Source organism: Salvelinus namaycush, chromosome 14 (genome assembly GCF_016432855.1).
Source record: "Salvelinus namaycush isolate Seneca chromosome 14, SaNama_1.0, whole genome shotgun sequence".
Taxonomy (NCBI): Eukaryota; Metazoa; Chordata; class Actinopteri; order Salmoniformes; family Salmonidae; genus Salvelinus; species Salvelinus namaycush.
In genome coordinates, this window is record NC_052320.1 from 12,762,316 (window position 1) to 12,780,627 (window position 18,312).

Sequence of the window (18,312 nt, forward strand, 5' to 3'; positions counted from 1 at the left end):
TGCTCAAAAAAATAAAGGGAACACTTAAACAACACAATGTAACTCCAAGTCAATCACACTTCTGTGAAATCAAACTGTCCACTTAGGAAGCAACACTGATTGACAATAAATTTCACATGCTGTTGTGCAAATGGAATAGACAACAGGTGGAAATTATAGGCAATTAGCAAGACACCCCCAATAAAGGAGTGGTTCTGCTGGTGGTGACCACAGACCACTTCTCAGTTCCTATGCTTCCTGGGTGATGTTTTGTTCACTTTTGAATGCTGGCGGTGCTTTCACTCTAGTGGTAGCATGAGACGGAGTCTACAACCCACACAAGTGGCTCAGGTAGTGCAGCTCATCCAGGATGGCACATCAATGCGAGCTGTGGCAAGGAGGTTTGCTGTGTCTGTCAGCGTAGTGTCCAGAGCATGGAGGCGCTACCAGGAGACAGGCCAGTACATCAGGAGACGTGGAGGAGGCCGTAGGAGGGCAACAACCCAGCAGCAGGACCGCTACCTCCGCCTTTGTGCAAGGAGGAGTAGGAGGAGCACTGCCAGAGCCCTGCAAAATGACCTCCAGCAGGCCACAAATGTGCATGTGTCTGCTCAAACGGTCAGAAACAGACTCCATGAGGGTGGTATGAGGGCCCGACGTCCACAGGTGGGGGTTGTGCTTACAGCCCAACACCGTGCAGGACGTTTGGCATTTGCCAGAGAACACCAAGATTGGCAAATTTGCCACTGGCGCCCAGTGCTCTTCACAGATGAAAGCAGGTTCACACTGAGCACATGTGACAGACGTGACAGAGTCTGGAGACGCCGTGGAGAACGTTCTGCTGCCTGCAACATCCTCCAGCATGACCGGTTTGGCGGTGGGTCAGTCATGGTGTGGGGTGGCATTTCTTTGGGTGGCCGCACAGCCCTCCATGTGCTCGCCAGAGGTAGCCTGACTGCCATTAGGTACCGAGATGAGATCCTCAGACCCCTTGTGAGACCATATGCTGGTGCTGTTGGCCCTGGGTTCCTCCTAATGCAAGACAATGCTAGACCTCATGTGGCTGGAGTGTGTCAGCAGTTCCTGCAAGAGGAAGGCATTGATGCTATGGACTGGCCCGCCCGTTCCCCAGACCTGAATCCAATTGAGCACATCTGGGACATCATGTCTCGCTCCATCCACCAACGCCACGTTGCACCACAGACTGTCCAGGAGTTGGCGGATGCTTTAGTCCAGGTCTGGGAGGAGATCCCTCAGGAGACCATCCGCCACCTCATCAGGAGCATGCCCAGGCGTTGTAGGAAGGTCATACAGGCACGTGGAGGCCACACACACTACTGAGCCTCATTTTGACTTGTTTTAAGGACATTACATCAAAGTTGGATCAGCCTGTAGTGTGGTTTTCCACTTTAATTTTGAGTGTGACTCCAAATCCAGACCTCCATGGGTTGATAAATTTGATTTCCATTGACCATTTTTGTGTGATTTTGTTGTCAGCACATTTAACTATGTAAAGAAAACAGTATTTAATAAGAATATTTAATTCATTCAGATCTAGGATGTGTTATTTTAGTGTTCCCTTTATTTTTTTGAGCAGTGTATATGACTTTGTGGTTGTGGGTGGATTTCAACTGCTGGCTGGAATTCTCACTCAACTGTACCACTAATATGAACCTGTTCTACAGACTCTTGTAGACTACTATGCACTGAAAAACAGTTAATATGTTACAAATCAAAGCTTAACATTGAAATTTGTGATTTCAAATGATTAAGTTAAATTCAGATAGGCATGTTATGTGCTCTCTAACACAAACATAAAATGTGTTGTTGCTGTAGACCTTTTAACAGATCTAGGAGCAGTTGACCACAGAATGTTAACATTAGCCACTAATATCTGACTTCAGTACTGTCTATAGCTGTTTGTTCATTAATACTTATATGTGGCCTTAATATACAGCATATGACCTGGTAAAGGAGAGGGGGATGGGAGCAGAGAAGGGGATGGGAGGCTGCTCAATGATTGGCTGTAGTGTAGGGCGTGTCATACAATGTATCAAAATTTCAACTGCTGGCTGGAATTCTCACTCAACTGTACCACTAATATGAACCTGTTCTACAGACTCTTGTAGACTACTATGCACTGAAAAACAGTTAATATGTTACAAATCAAAGCTTAACATTGAAATTTGTGATTTCAAATGATTAAGTTAAATTCAGATAGGCATGTTATGTGCTCTCTAACACAAACATAAAATGTGTTGTTATTGCTGTAGACCTTTTAACAGATCTAGGAGCAGTTGACCTCCACAGAATGTTAACATTAGCCACTAATATCTGACTTCAGTACAGTCTATAGCTGTTTGTTCATTAATACTTATATGTGGCCTTAATATACAGCATATGACCTGGTAAAGGAGAGGGGGATGGGAGGCTGCTCAATGATTGGCTGTAGTGTAGGGTGTGTCATACAATGTATCAAAATTTCAACTGCTGGCTGGAATTCTCACTCAACTGTACCACTAATATGAACCTGTTCTACAGACTCTTGTAGACTACTATGCACTGAAAAACAGTTAATGTTACAAATCAAAGCTTAACATTGAAATATGTGATTTCAAATGATTAAGTTAAATTCAGATAGGCATGTTATGTGCTCTCTAACACAAACATAAAATGTGTTGTTGTTGCTGTAGACCTTTTAACAGATCTAGTTGACCTCCACAGAATGTGCACATTAGCCACTAATATCTGACATCAGTATAGTTTATAGAGGTGTATCTGTCTGTCTGTGTCTTTCAGTTTCTATTTAGACTACATCAAATATGAAGAAGCTGTGCAGCCACACCATGTTCAACATGTTACCTAATTAGCTAGCTAGCTGACAATCTGGTTGACCTGTAGCATATAAACATTTGTTGGCACAGAAAGAAAGGGGATATGAAAAATGATTGATCAAATTCCTCCTGCCACTATCTGACTGGGTTAATAACTTAATATTAAGTTAATATGGACCCATTGTCTTAGACTTGAACTCTTGGACCAAACAGTGGGACTCTGATTTCAGCCATAGGGACTTGTGACTCGACTCCTGACTCCAACATTGGTGACTTTGACTCAACTCAGAGTAGCCATAGGGTCTTGTGAATTGACTCTGACTTTTGTGACTCAACTACAACACTACTGCCATTGCATGGCTACTACTACTGCTTCAACTACCAATTCTAGCAAGTTGTACCCCAGGTTGGGTACACTTTTCTGCTGCTCCCTCAAAAGCATTAAGCAGACATTTTGATTATACCTCCCTCCCCATAACTCTCTGTTGTTAATATCAGTAGGCTGTTTGAGTGGTCTGTGGGCAGGTAATTCATCTGATTGCTGATGGGTTAGGTTGCTAGATCGAATATTAACCTGCCATAAGCTACTTTTGTGTCAGCAAGTCTCCCCAGTGAAAAATGTACATATCCACCACTCCATCTCTCATGTACAGACCATTCAAGTAGCTGCACTTAACACCTCACTGATACTGATTGTGTAAGCTACAAACCCAAATTGTCTAAGGAAATGTGGCTAACAGTAATAACATTGCAGACATATTCAGAAATCTGGGCTGATGGAATCATTGTTATGCATATCTACTGGCCATAATTTCCGCTTGAGGTCCTGCCCCTCCCTCACTGCAAAGTGCACAAAAGTACCAAACTATCAAAGGTTTTATAGGTCAACACAGTCCCCCCCCTCCCCTGTCCTTTGTATATTATTTATATATACTTGTGTTCCCATATGTACTTCCTGTATTGATTTGTTGTTAATAAAAATATAATAATAATAAAAGATACACAGTTCCCCCTCCCCCATGTTGCAGCATAAATCTCTGCCCAAGGTTGCCATGTACACTATTTTGTGGTTTATTGATGTACTTTTAAAACTTTGCGGCAGGTGAAAGATTTTGGTCGCTAGGTGGAAGTTGTTATACTACTTCTATATTGCAACGTTACCAACATGGCATTTTTAAAAAATCATTAATTTCCCTGTATTCTGCTAAAATTGTGCTAGTGAAGGTGGGTTTTGAAGTCTGGTTTTGAGCAGACTCCTAGAAATTTGAAATTGACCTGGCAAGCCTGTCCCTGCCTGAGCGTGATCACCACTGAAGTAGCTGTGCAGCACGTGTTTTAAGGAAGAGGAGGATGGTTGCAGATGTTTGCATTCATGCAAGAAGGTAAGCTATTAACTAAACTGTTAACCAATATTTTAGCTAAAATTGTATTTGGTGTATTGACAAGCAATGCATGTTCTCGTTGTCTTTATTTTTAATGAATTAATGTCAGTCATGTATGTCTTTCGGTGGAATCCAACATGCATTGATGATGTCTGAAAGCCGCATTGTGTCAGATATACTGCGTCATGACAGATTGAAATTGGCAGGTTTATCCAAACAATTCATTAATGCGCAATTGTTACTTTGCATGTTTCTACCTTATAGTTATTTGTGGCTTGCTAACGGTTAGTGTGCTAGCTAACTGTTAGCGTGCTAGCTAACGGTTAGCGTGCTAGCTAACGGTTAGCATGCTACCCATGCTAGTTAAAAAATAATAATATGCTAGCTATGGTTGCAAGCTAGCTAATAAGTTTAGCATAATTGGTAAACGTGTCTTTGATTCAGAATACATGATTGTGGTTAACAATGTTACATGCATTGGAAAATAATATTGCTATAGTGTAACAAGCTAGCAAGAAAAGCCAGTTCCTTTTCATCTATTTTGTCAAGTTATAAGCCTGTATGTGTGTTAAAATATTTAAACCCCCTCATTAAATTCATGTATTGAAGTTGCGCCCGTTTTTTATAGCCCTTTCTTACCCAAATACCGTTTTTTACATTGAAATAATTCAGATGAAAATAAGAAATATGTTAAACTAATTAAGAAATAAGTGACCAGATTTTTTTTATTGAAAACCATGGACATTAGTTTGGGTGGGGGGAGGGGCGTGGTGCGGTTCCTAGTTCTTTTTTTTTTTGCACATAAAAGAGTGAAACACCACAACAAGAATAAGGGTTGTGGAAAGTGTCAATTTTGGTAGGACTGTGACAATTCACTGTCTTGAAAAATACATACATACAATACATACATATATTGGCAGATTCTTTAACCAAATCCCTATTTCTTACACAGATTTTTTAAGATCTAAAACATAATGGAAGATAAGAGTCCAGGAACCTACAAAGTAACCAATGCGGTATGTTTTCTGATTTGCCTAGTATTTAGAGTACGCTTGCCTTGCTTTAGCCAAACCACTCATACTGATTCTCTTTTAGTCCATCCATAAAAACAGATTCAGCTTTAGTTGCATGCAGGAACTTGCATAATGTGCTTATGTTATGCTTATACTTGCTTTTTTACCTTGAAAGTAGTTTAAAAAAACAGAAATTGTAATAGATGTTTGTTGGACCTCTATTAGTCAATGATAACAGTCATTGGTGTCCCCCAGCCCATCCCCTGTTGTGTGCCGAGCAATCTTGTCATTCTATTAAGTCTCAACTATTCTTTTTGTCTTCCTTTACAAAGGCACTGCAGATGCTAAGAAGGCGCATGTAAAATCTAAAGAAGCATAGTTCAACTTGTGAGGCCAGATTTGAAAAGGAAAAGATAAATCCCGAAGCGCAGGTTTGTCAGTTGTTTAGAATGAGGATACTGGGGATGGTTGAATCGTTATCATATCCTATTGCCTAATTTGCACATGACTAATATCATTTTATTGTATCCTTAGATGTCAGACACCGAGGCTGCCAGTACCTCTGAGGCTGCCAGTACTTCTGGGTCGATAGTCAATGTGTTGGATGATGCACCACCGTTGATCAGAACAGACAGTATATACGTAAGTTAAAGTGTCATTCAACACCAGCACATACTGTAAGTTCTTGTGAATCAGCTTTGTAAATCAAAGATGGGCAAGTGTGCACTTTCATCCCATATTCATAGTATTATAACATAAACAAGTAGAGGAGCACAGTCGTAACTAATCAAAATGTGCCGGTGTCCAAATACTTTGTCATCTGTCTAGTTATCCAATATAATTTTTTTCTTCAATACAGTTGACCAAAGCTATGCTTGGATACAAGACTGATGACTCAATAACCAGCATTGGCAACAGTGTAGATGGTTATGTCCCAGGATCATCAGAGGAAGGCAATTTTTATGAAGAAAATCTGACAGGTATGTCTATACTTTACATACACATGGACCTATTCTTAATTACAATGTCCTGTTTGAAAATTACATGTTTTCCACTGATGTTTTCCAGGAGAGATGTCAGTGATTCGGGCCAAAAAGCCAATGACCAAGGGAAAGCTGGGGCAAAAGAGAGACTCACACGGTAAGCATGTTTCCTGCTGCCTTCAGTCAGTGTAAGTCTGATGGCCTTGAGATAGAAGCTGTTTTTCAGTCCCAGCTTTGATGCACCTGTACTGACCTCGCCTTCTGGATGATAGTGGGGTGAACAGGCAGTGGCTCGGGTGGTTGTTGTCCTTGATGGTCTTTTTGGCCTTTCTGTGACATCGGGTGGTGTAGTTGTCCATGAGGGCAGGTAGTTTGCCCCCGGTGATGCGTTGTGCAGACCTCACTACCCTCAGGAGTGCCTTACGGTGTGGGCGGAGCAGTTGCCGTACCAGGCGGTGATACAGCCCGACAGGATGCTCTCGATTGTGCATCTGTAAAAGTTTGTGAGTGTTTTTGGTGACAAGCCAAATTTCTTCAGCCTCCTGAGGTTGTTTTGTTGATGTTGAGTGTGAGGTTATTTTCCTGACACCACACTCCGAGGGCCCTCACCTCCTCCCTGTAGGCCGTCTCATCGTTGTTGGTAATCAAGCCTACCACTGTAGTGTCGTCTGCAAACTTGATGATTGAGTTGAAGGAGTGCATGGCCACGCAGTCATGGGTGAACAGGGAGTACAGGAGAGAGCTGAGAACGCACCCTTGTGGGGACCCAGTGTTGAGGATCAGCGGGGTGGAGATGTTTCCTACCCTCACCGCCTGGGGGTGGCCCGTCAGGAAGTCGAGGTCCCAGTTGCACAGGGCGGTGGGTCTCGAGCTTAATGACGAGTTTGGAGGGTACTATGGTGTTAAATGCTGAGCTGTAATCGATGAACAACATTCTTACATAGGTATTCCTCTTGTCCAGATGGGTTAGGGCAGTGTGATTGCGATTGCGTTGTCTGTGGACCTATTGGTGCGGTAAGCAAATTCGAGTGGGTCTAGGTGTCAGGTAGGGTGGAGGTGATATGGTCCTTGACTAGTCTCTCAAAGCACTTCATGATGACGGAGGTGAGTGCTACGGGGTGCTAGTCATTTAGCTCAGTTACCTTAGCTTTCTTGGGAACATGAACAATGGTGGCCTTCTTGAAGCATGTGGGCACAGCAGGCTGGGATAAGGATTGATTGAATATGTCTGTAAACACACCAGCCAGCTGGTCTGCGCATGCTCTGAGGACGGGGCTAGGAATGCCGTCTGGGCCAGCAGCCTTGTGAGGGTTAACACGTTTAAATGTTTTACTCACGTTGGCTGCAGTGAAGGAGAGCCCGCATGTTTTGGTAGCGGGCCGTGTCAGTGGTACTGTATTGTCCTCAAAGCGAGCAAAGAAGTTGTTTAGTTTGTCTGGGAGCAAGACATCGGTGTCCGCAACGGGGCTGGTTTTCTTTTTGTAATCCGTGATTGACTGTAGACCCTGCCACATACGTCTTGTGTCTGAGCCGTTGAATTGCGACTCTACTCTGTCTCTATACTGACGCTTAGCTTGTTTGATTGCCTTGCCTAGGGAATAGCTACACTGTTTGTGTTCGGTCATGTTTCCGGTCGCCTTGCCATGATTAAAAGCAGTGGTTCGCGCTTTCAAGTTTTGCGCGAATGCTGCCATCAATCCACGGTTTCTGGTTGGGGAAGGTTTTAATAGTCACCGTGGGTACAACATCACTGATGCACTTTCAAATAAACTCGATCCCAGTCCACGTGACCGAAGCAATCTTGAAACGTGGAATCAGATTGGTCGGACCAGCGTTGAACAGACCTGAGCACAGGCGTTTCCTGTTTTAGTTTCTGTCTATAGGCTGGGAGCAACAAAATGGAGTCGTGGTCAGATTTGCGAAAGGAGGGCGAGGGAGGGCTTTGTATACGTCGCAGAAGTTAGAGTAGCAATGAACCAGAATCATGCCAGCCCGGGTCACGCATTCCATATGCTGATAAAATTTAGGGAGCTTGTTTTCAGATTAGCCTCGCTAAAATCCCCATCTACAATAAAAGCAGCCTCAGGATATGTGGTTTCCAGTTTACATAGAGTCCAATGAAGTTCTTTCAGGGCCGTTGAGGTATCTTCTTGGGGGGGATATACACGGCTGTGATTATAATCGAAGAGATTTCTCTAGGTAGATAATGCGGCCGGCATTTGATTGTGAGGAATTCTAGGTCAGGTGAGTAAAAGGACTTGAGTTTCCTGTATGTTGTTATGATCACACCCCGAATTGTTAATCATAAGGCATACACCCCCGCCCTTCTTCTTACCAGAGAGATGTTTGTTTCTGAGATGCGTGAAGAAACCGGGTGACTCTACGTACTCTGATAACGTATCCCGAGTGAGCCATGTTTCCGTGAAACAGAGAATGTTACTATCTCTGATGTCTCTCTGGAAGGCAACCCTTGCTCGAATTTCGTCTACCTTGATGTCAAGAGATTGGACATTGGCGAGTAGTATACTCGTGAGATGTGGGCGATGTGCCCGTCTACAGAGCCTGACCAGAAGACCGCGCCATCTGCCATCTGTGGCGCCGTTGTTTTGGGTCACCTACTGGGATCTGATGCATTGCCCTGGGTGGTAGTCGAAACAGAGGATCCGCTTTGGGAAAGTCATATTCCTGGACTTAATGTTGGTAGTTGACGTTGCTCTTATATCCAGTAGTTCTTCCCGGCTGTATGTAATAAAACTTAAGATTTCCTGGGGTATCAATGTAAGAAATAACACATTAAAAAACAAAATACTGCATAGTTTCCTAAGAACGCGAAGCGAGGCGACCATCTCTGTCGGTGCCATAAGTATTCTGGCCGTACTGTGCTGGTCCAGATCTGTTTTGTCTTCATCAGTTAGTGTATTTCCAAACATGCCAGCACAGAACGGTTCAGTTTGGATTGTACAGTGGTGTGAAAAAGGTTAGGATGGAGTCTGCCTTCATTTCAGCATGGTATTGTGCTTTCCCCTCTCAATACATGGCTGTATCTGTAGGGTTTGGGTGGCTGTAGCCGTCCCTCTCATACCATATTCAATAGGCTTGAATGGCACAGCTGTTATAAACCTGCATTTTGAGTTTTTCCAACAGTTATCGCTTATGGATTGGTTGATAGGTTGGATTGGGTGAAACTGACATGATTTCCACTGATGTTTTCCAGGAGAGATGTCAGCGATTCGGGCCAAACAGCCAATGACCAAGGGAAAGCTGGGACAAAGGAGAGGCTCACACAGTAAGCATGTTTCCTGCTGCCTTCAGTCAGTGCGTTTTCACTCTGTAGTGTCAGCTTATGGTACTGTGCTGGTCCAGATCAATCCTGTTTTCATCAGTTAGTGTATTTCCAACCATGCCAGCACAGAACGGTTCAGTTTGGATTGGACACAAGTCAAGACGTTAGATCTGAACTAGTGTGTCAGGATAGATGATAACACAGAAGGATTACCACACTTTACATTGTTTTTCCTGGGTGAGGGAACTTAATTTAATAAGTATTGCTTTTATTAGAAGGTTTACATTGCAAACAATTTGATGGGCTTAGATTTCATACAGATTGACTCTGCCTTGATGTCAGCATTGCACATTCTTCTCTCACATCCTTCTCTATGTAGTTATTTAGTTGGGATTGTTAGTTTAACCTCAACACTCTCTGCAGATACAGCTGCAACCTGGTAGAGTTAATACAGAGATGAACACATACTGTATTGTACTCAACCTTTATTTAATGTAGTCATTCATAATGTCATCTCTTTCCAAAGGTGCCAAAGGAACAAAAAGGTTTTGGTCGACAATAGAGGTGGATGCAGTTGAAGATTCCTTGATGAATTTTATCCGAATGGGAAAAAGGCCTGGAAAACAAGACTGTGAGAAATGCATTGCTGCTTCTCCCCAAGCGCTAGTAAACAGGGACTGGAGAGCAGTAAAGTTCTATGTACACAACAGAATAGTTGCAGATCAGAGATAATAAGTGTATAAGATGCTTCTATCTTGGTGTACCTCTGAGGATTTAATGGGACTTACTTGACTTAAGCTCATAGGCAGTTGATGAATGTCCTCCATCTCACTCTGTTTGGGGGAAGTTTTCCCAGGTGGGTTGTTCACTTTTGGAGTGACTAAGGTCTCAAGAATACAAAGCCTGCTGACTTTGAATGTTACAGAAAAATAAAATACATTTTTCTAAACTATTAATCTGTTACTTGGATATAATGACTCCATTACTGAAATGGTTGTTCCAGTTTAAATACTTTACAGAAGAACTACACTACAGTAGAACTACACTACAGCCGTTGAGTTGCCATCCGTGTTGCATCATTGTGGCATTCTACATGCAATATTTTCAGTCATAAAATAGAATGAATGCATCAAATATCGATGTAATAAATGTATCACTAGTCACTTAAACAATGCCACTTTATATAATGTTTACATACCCTGCATTACTCATCTCATATGTATATACTGTACTCTATACCATCTACTGCATCTTGCCTATGCCGTTCGGCCATCGCTCATCCATATATTTATATGCACATATTCGTATTCATTCCTTTACACTTGTGTGTAAAAGGTAGTTGTTGTGAAATTGTTACATTACTTGTTAGATATTACTGCACGGTCGGAACTAGAAGCACAAGCAATGCGCTACACTCGCATTAACGTCTGCTAACCATGTGTATTTGACCAATTTGATTTGATTTGATTTGCAATGTGCGGTCTCAAGTAGGTGGTAAAATTACAAGTGATCTTTTTTCAAGAAGTCAGCAACTTTCGGTGATTTCCTCATATTAGATTTTTTTTCTAGCTCATGAGTGTAATTTCTGTGCTTCTATGATGTCTGGAAAGCAGGGTCCTAAAAAGGTATGTAAATGTGAGGAGTCCTAAATTGGTTAGAAATGCAAGACTGTGTGGTGTGTGTGTGTGTGTGTGTGTGTGTGTGTGTGTGTGTGTGTGTGTGTGTGTGTGTGTTTGTGTATGTATGTATGTATGTATGTATGTATGTATGTATGTATGTATGTATGTATGTATGTACTGTATGTCTTTCGGAGGGGTTGGATCAAAAGCAAAAGTCTAATTGCACAAGGACTGGGAAATGTTCTTGGGTGCCTCTGAGAATAGTATTGATGTATAGACTGACTCGGTGACTGAGTTCATCAGGAAGTGCATAAATCAAATCAAAATCAAATTTTATTTGTCACAAACACATGTTTAGCAGATGTTATTGCAGGTGTAACAAAATGGTTGTGTTTCTAACTCCAACAGTGCAGTAATATCTAACAATTCACAACAACACATACAATACATAAGGAATATATAAATATGAGCAAAGTCAGAGAGACATAGACTAAAATACAGTAGAATAAAATATAGTATATACAGTTGAAGTCGGAAGTTTACATACACCTTAGCCAAATACATTTAAACTCAGTTTTCACAATTCCTGACATTTAATCCTAGTAAAAATTCCCTGTCTTAGGTCAGTTAGGATCACCACTTTATTTTAAGAATGTGAAATGTTAGAATAATAGTAGAGAGAATGATTTATTTCAGCTTTATTTCTTTCATCACATTCCCAGTGGGTCAGAAGTTTACATACGCTCAATTAGTATTTGGTAGCATTGCCTTTAAATTGTATAACTTGGGTCAAACGTTTCAGGTAGCTTTCCACAATAAATTGGGTGAATTTTGGCCCATTCCTCCTGACAGAGCTGGTGTAACTGAATCAGGTTTGTAAGGCCTCCTTGCTCGCAAACGCTTTTTCAGTTCTGCCCACAAATTTTCAATAGGATTGAGGTCAGAGCTTTGTGATGGCCACTCCAATACCTTGACATTGTTGTCCTTAAGCCATTTTGCCACCACAACTTTGGAAGTATGCTTGGGGTCATTGTCCATTTGGAAGACCCATTTGCGACCAAGCTTTAACTTCCTGACTGATGTCTTGAGATGTTGCTTCAATATATCCACATCATTTTCCTTCCTCATGATGCACCAGTCCGTCCTGCAGCAAAGCACCACCACAACATGATGCTGCCACCCCGTGCATCACGGTTGGGATGGTGTTCTTTGGCTTGCAAGCCTCCCCCTTTTTCCTCCGAACATAACGATGGTCATTATGGCCAAACAGTTCTATTTTTATTTCATCACACCAGAGGACATTTCTACAAAAAGTACGATCTTTGTCCCCATATGCAGTTGCAAACCGTAGTCTGACTTTTTTATGGCGGTTTTGGAGCAGTGGCTTCTTCCTTGCTGAGCGGCCTTTCAGGTTATGTCGATATAGGACTTGTTTTACTGTGGATATAGATACTTTGGTACCTGTTTCCTCCAGCATCTTCACAAGGTCCTTTGCTGTTGTTCTGGGATTGATTTGCACTTTTCGCACCAAAGTACGTTCATCTTTAGGAGACAGAACGCGTCTCCTTCCTGAGCGGTATGACGGCTGCGTTTTCCCATGGTGTTTATACTTGCGTACTATTGTTTGTACAGATGAACATGGTACCTTCAGGCATTTGGAAATTGCTCCCAAGGATGAACCAGACGTGTGGAGGTTTACATTTTTTTCTGAGGTGTTGGCTGATTTCTTTTGATTTTCCCATGATGTCAAGCAAAGAGGCACTGAGTTTGAAGGGAGGCCTTGAAATACATCCACAGGTACACCTCCAATTGACTCAAATTATGTCAATTAGCCTATCAGAAGCTTCTAAAGCCATGACATAATTTTCTGGAATTTTCCAAGCTGTTTAAAGGCACAGTCAACTTACTGTATGTAAACTTCTGACTCACTGGAATTGTGATACAGTGCATTAATAAGTGAAATAATCTGTCTGTAAACAATTGTTGGAAAATGTACTTGTGTCATGCACAAGTAGATGTCCTAACCGACTTGGCAAAGCTATAGTTTGTTAACAAGTAATTTGTGGAGTTGTTGAAAAACGAGTTTTAATGACTCCAACCTAAGTGTATGTAAACTTCCGCCTTCAACTGTACATATGAGATGATTAAAGCAAAAATATGTAAACATTATTAAAGTGGCCAGTGATTTCAAGTCTACAGTATACATATGGGGCAGCAGCCTCTTAGGTGCAGGGTTACGTAACCGGGTAGAAGCCGCCTAGGGATGGCTATTTAACAGTCTGATGGCCTTGAGATAGAAGCTGTTTTTCAGTCTCTCAGACCCAGCTGTCATGCACCTGTAGTGACCTTGCCTTCTGGATGATAGCAGGGTGAACAGGCAGTGGCTCGGGTCGTTGCTGTCCTTGATGATCAGCAAAGTGGAGGTGTTGTTTCCTACCTTCACCACCTGGGGGTGGCCCGTCAGGAAGTCCAGGACCCAGTTGCACGGGCCGGGTTCAGACCCAGGGCCCCGAGTTCAATGATGCAGATGTTGTTCCCACTGTGATGATTAGAACTTATCCAAACCAAAAACTTTGGATAGATGGCAGCATTCACACAAAACTGAAAGCACGAGCCCACAGCATTTAACCATGACAAGTGACTGGGGAACATGGACGTGTACAAACAGACCAGCTATGCCTTCCGTAAGGCAATCAAAGAGGCGAAACAACAGTACAGGGACAAAGTGGAATCACAATTTAATGGCTCAGACACGAGACACTCTGTGGCCGACATGAGTAAGACATTTAAGCATGTTAACCCTCGCTAGGCTGCCGGCCTAGACAGCAACCCAAGCTGGGTACTCGGCGGATGCGCAAACCAGCTGGCTGGATTGTTTACGTACATATTCAGTCTCTCCCTATCCCAGTCTGTTGTCCCCACTTGCTTGAAAAGGTCCACCATTATGCCTTCACCCAAGAAAGCAAAGGTAACTGAACTAAATGACTATCGCCACATAGCACTTACTTCTGTCATCATGAAGTGCTTTGAGAGGCTAGTTAATATCTCTTAAGGATCAGACCGTTTTCTTCAATTTTCTCCTAAAATGACATACCCAAACCTGTAGCTCAGGAGCTGAAGCAAGGATATGCATATTATTGATACCATTTGAAAGGAAACACTTTGAAGTTTGTGAAAATGTGAAATTAATGTAGGAGAATATAACACGTTAGATCTGGTAAAACATAATACAAAGAAAAATATATACGTTTTTTGTATTTTCTTGTTCCATCATCTTTGAAATGCATTATCTGACTTTGGACTCTATGCGCAATTTCAATTTTGGCCGCTAGATGGCAGCAGTGTATGTACAACGTTTTAGACTGATCCAATGAACCATTGCATTTCTGTTCAAAATGTTCTATCAAGTCTGCCCAAATGTGCCTAATTGGTCAATATATACATTTTCAAGTACATAACTGTACACTCTCCTCAAACAATAGGATGGTATGTTTTCACTGTAATAGCTACTGTAAATTGGACGGTGCAGTTAGATTAACAAGAATTTAATCTTTCTGCCCATATAAGATATGTCTATGTCTTGGGTAATATTCTTGTTACTAATCACATTTGCGCACGTTAGCTCAACCGTCCCGAGTGTGGGACACCGATCTGTAGAGATCCTTAAGAGTTAACTCAATCATCAAGTTTACTGACGACACAATAGTGGTAGGCCTGATTACCAACAACGACGAGACATCCTACAGGGAGGAGGTGAGGCGCCTGGCGGAGGGAAAATAGGAAGGAAAAGAAAAATAACCTCTCGCTCAAAGTCAACAAAACGAAGGAGCTGATCGTGGACTTCAGGAGACAGCAGAGAGAGCACGCCCCAATCCACATTGACGGGGCCGCAGTGGAAAGAGTGAAAAGCTTCAAGCTCCTCTGCGTACACATCACTGGCAACCTGAAATAGTTCATACACACAGAAAGTTTGGTGAAGAAGGTGCAACAGAACCTTTTCAACCTCAGGATGAAGAAATTCAGCTTGGCCCCTAAGACCCTCACAAACTTCTACAGATGCGCCATTAAGAGCATCCTGTTGGAGTGTATCACCACCTGGTATGGCAATTGCACCGTCCACAACCGCAGGGCTCTCCAGAGGGTGGCACACTGTCTGCCCTCCAGAACATCTACAGCACCCTGTGTCACAGAAAGGTCAAGAAGATGATAAATTACCTCTGTGACCCGAGCCACGGCCTGTTCACCCCGCTACCATCTAGAAGGCGCAGACAGTACAGGTGCATCAAAGCTATCTTTCTATCTCCAGGCCATCAGACTGTTAAATAGTCACCACTGGCCGGCCTCCACCCAGTACCCTGCCCTGAACTTAGTCACTGGTACTAGCCTGCTACCACCCAGTACTCTACCCTACACCTTAGACACTGCTGCCCTATGTACATAGTCATTTAGCAATGGTCACTTTAATAATGGTTACATACTGTTTGTGTTTGACCACTTCAAATGTATATAACGTATTCTAGTCAAGGCTCATCCTATATAACTATTGCTGTAAACACACTTTCTGTCGATATACTGTCCATTCTGTCTATAAACACCATTATATGCAGTATATTGAGTTGCCCTCAGAACAGCCTCAATTTCTTCGGGGCATGGAGTCTACAAGGTGTCGAAAGCGTCCCACATGGATGCTGGCCCATGTTGACTCCAATACTTCCCATAGTTGTGTCAAGTTGGCTCTATGTCCTTTGGGTGGTGGACCATTCTTGATACACATGGGAAACTGTTGAGCATGAAAAACCTAGCAGCGTTGCAGTTCTTGACATGAACCGCTGTGCCTGGCACCTACTACCATACCCTGTTCAAAGGCACTTACATGTTTTGTCTTGCCCATTCACCCTCTGAATGGCACACATACACAATCCATGTGTCAATTGTCTCAAGGCTTAAAAATGACTCTTAAACCTGTCTGCTCCCCTTCATCTGCACTGATTGAAGTGGATTTAACGAGTGACATCAATAAGGGATCATAGCTTTCACCTGGATTCACCTGGTCAGTCTATGTCATGGAAAGAGCATGTGTTCTTAATGTTTTGTATACTCAGTGCCTTCAGAAAGTATTCACACCTGTCATGCCCACTCCCGCTCATCCTCTCTGGCGCTTGTTGTCGCCAGTTTACTCATTATTACGCACACCTGTCACCATCGTTACGCGCACCTGCACCTCATGAGACTCCATCACCTACCTGATTACCTCCCATATATCTGTCACTCCCTTTGGTTCTTTCCTCAGGCGTTATTGTTTCTGTTTATATGTTTCATGTCTGTACACTACTCGTGTTTCTTGTTTTGTTCCATGTTCGTTTATTTATTCAATTCACTCCCTGTACTTGCTTCCCGATTCCCAGCATACACGTTACAGAATAACGCCTCACCAAAGGGAAGTAACAGGGATTAACATTTTTTACTGGTGACGTTGGGTCCAAAGGCGGGTGCCGACGCAACCGAGGATGCCTCAGCTGGCTCGACAGGTTCTCAAGCCTCGGTTGGCTCGTCAGGCTTCCATTGCCGAAGCTACTGGGGATGCTTCAGCTAGCTCGTCAGGCTTCCATGCCTCAGCTGGCTCGTTGGGATTCCATGCCTCAGCTGGCTCGTAGGGTTCCCACGCCTCAGCTGGCTCGTCGGGTTCCCAGCGCCTCAGCTGGCTCGTCGGGTTCCTGCGCCACAGCTGGCTCGAAGGGATTCCATGCCTCAGCTGGCTCGAAGGGATTCCATGCCTCAGCTGGCTCGCAGGGATTCCATGCCTCAGCTGGCTCGCAGGGCTTCCATGCCTCAGCTGGCTCGCAGGGCATCCATGCCTCAGCTGGCTCGCAGGGATTCCATGCCTCAGCTGGCTCGTAGGGATTCCATGCCTCAGCTGGCTCGTCGGGTTTCCGCGCCTCAGCTGGCTCGTCGGGTTCCCGCGCCTCAGCTGGCTCGTCGGGTTCCCGCGCCTCAGCTGGCTCGTCGGGTTCCCGCGCCTCAGCTGGCTCATCAGGTTCTCGCACCTCAGCTGGCTCTACAGGCTCCCGCGCCTCAACTGGCTCTGCAGGTTCCCAAGCATCAGCAGAAGCAATCGGCCCGCTCCTGGTTCTCGGGACCGTCGGCGTCCTGCGGCTGGAGGGAAGGGGTACTGTCACGCCTACTCCCGCACCTCCTCTCTGACACTCGTTGTCACCAGTTTACTCATTATTACGCACACCTATCACCATCGTTATGCGCACCTGCGCCTCATGAGACTCACCTGGACTCCATCACCTTCCTGATTACCTCCCTTATATCTGTCACTCCCTTTGGTTCTTTCTTCAGGCGTTATTGTTTCTGTTTATATGTTTCATGTCTGTACGCTACTCGTGTTTCTTGTTTTGTTCCATGTTTGTTTATTTATTAAATTCACTCCTTGTACTTCCTTCCTGATTATTAGCGTACACGTTACAACACCCCTTGACTTTTTCCACATTTTGTTGTGTAACAGCTTGCATTTACTATAAGATGTAGTGTCGCTGGCATTAACACAATACCCATAATGTCAAATTGGATTTGTTTTTAGAATCTTTTTCAAATTAATAAAACATTATCAGCTGAAATATCTTGAGTCAATAAGTATTCAACCCCTTATGGCAAGCCTAAATAAGTTCAGGAGTAAAAATGTGCTTAACAAGTCACATAAGTTGCATGGACTAACTCTGTGTTCAATAACAGTGACTACCTCATCTCTGTACCCCACACATACAATTATCTGTAAGGTCCCTCAGTCAAGCAGTGAATTTTAAACAGAGATCCAATCACAAAGACCATGGATGTTTTTTAATGCCTCGCAAAGAAGGGCACCTAGTGGTAGATGGGGGGTGGGAGCATACATTAAATATCACTTTGAGCATGGGGAAGTTATTTGGATGGTGTATCAATACACCCAGTCACTACAAAGATACAGGCGTCGTTTCTAACTCAGTTGTAGGAGAGGAAGGAAACTGGTCAGGGTTTTCACTGAGGCCTATGGTGACATTAAAACAGTTAGAGTTTAATGGCTGTGATAGGAGAAAACTGAGGATGGATCAACAACATTGTAGTTACTCCACAATACTTACCAAAATGACAAAGTGAAAAGAAGGAAGCCTGTACAGAATAAAAATATTCCAAAAAATGCATCCTGTTTTGCAAGGCACTAAACTAAAACTGTAAA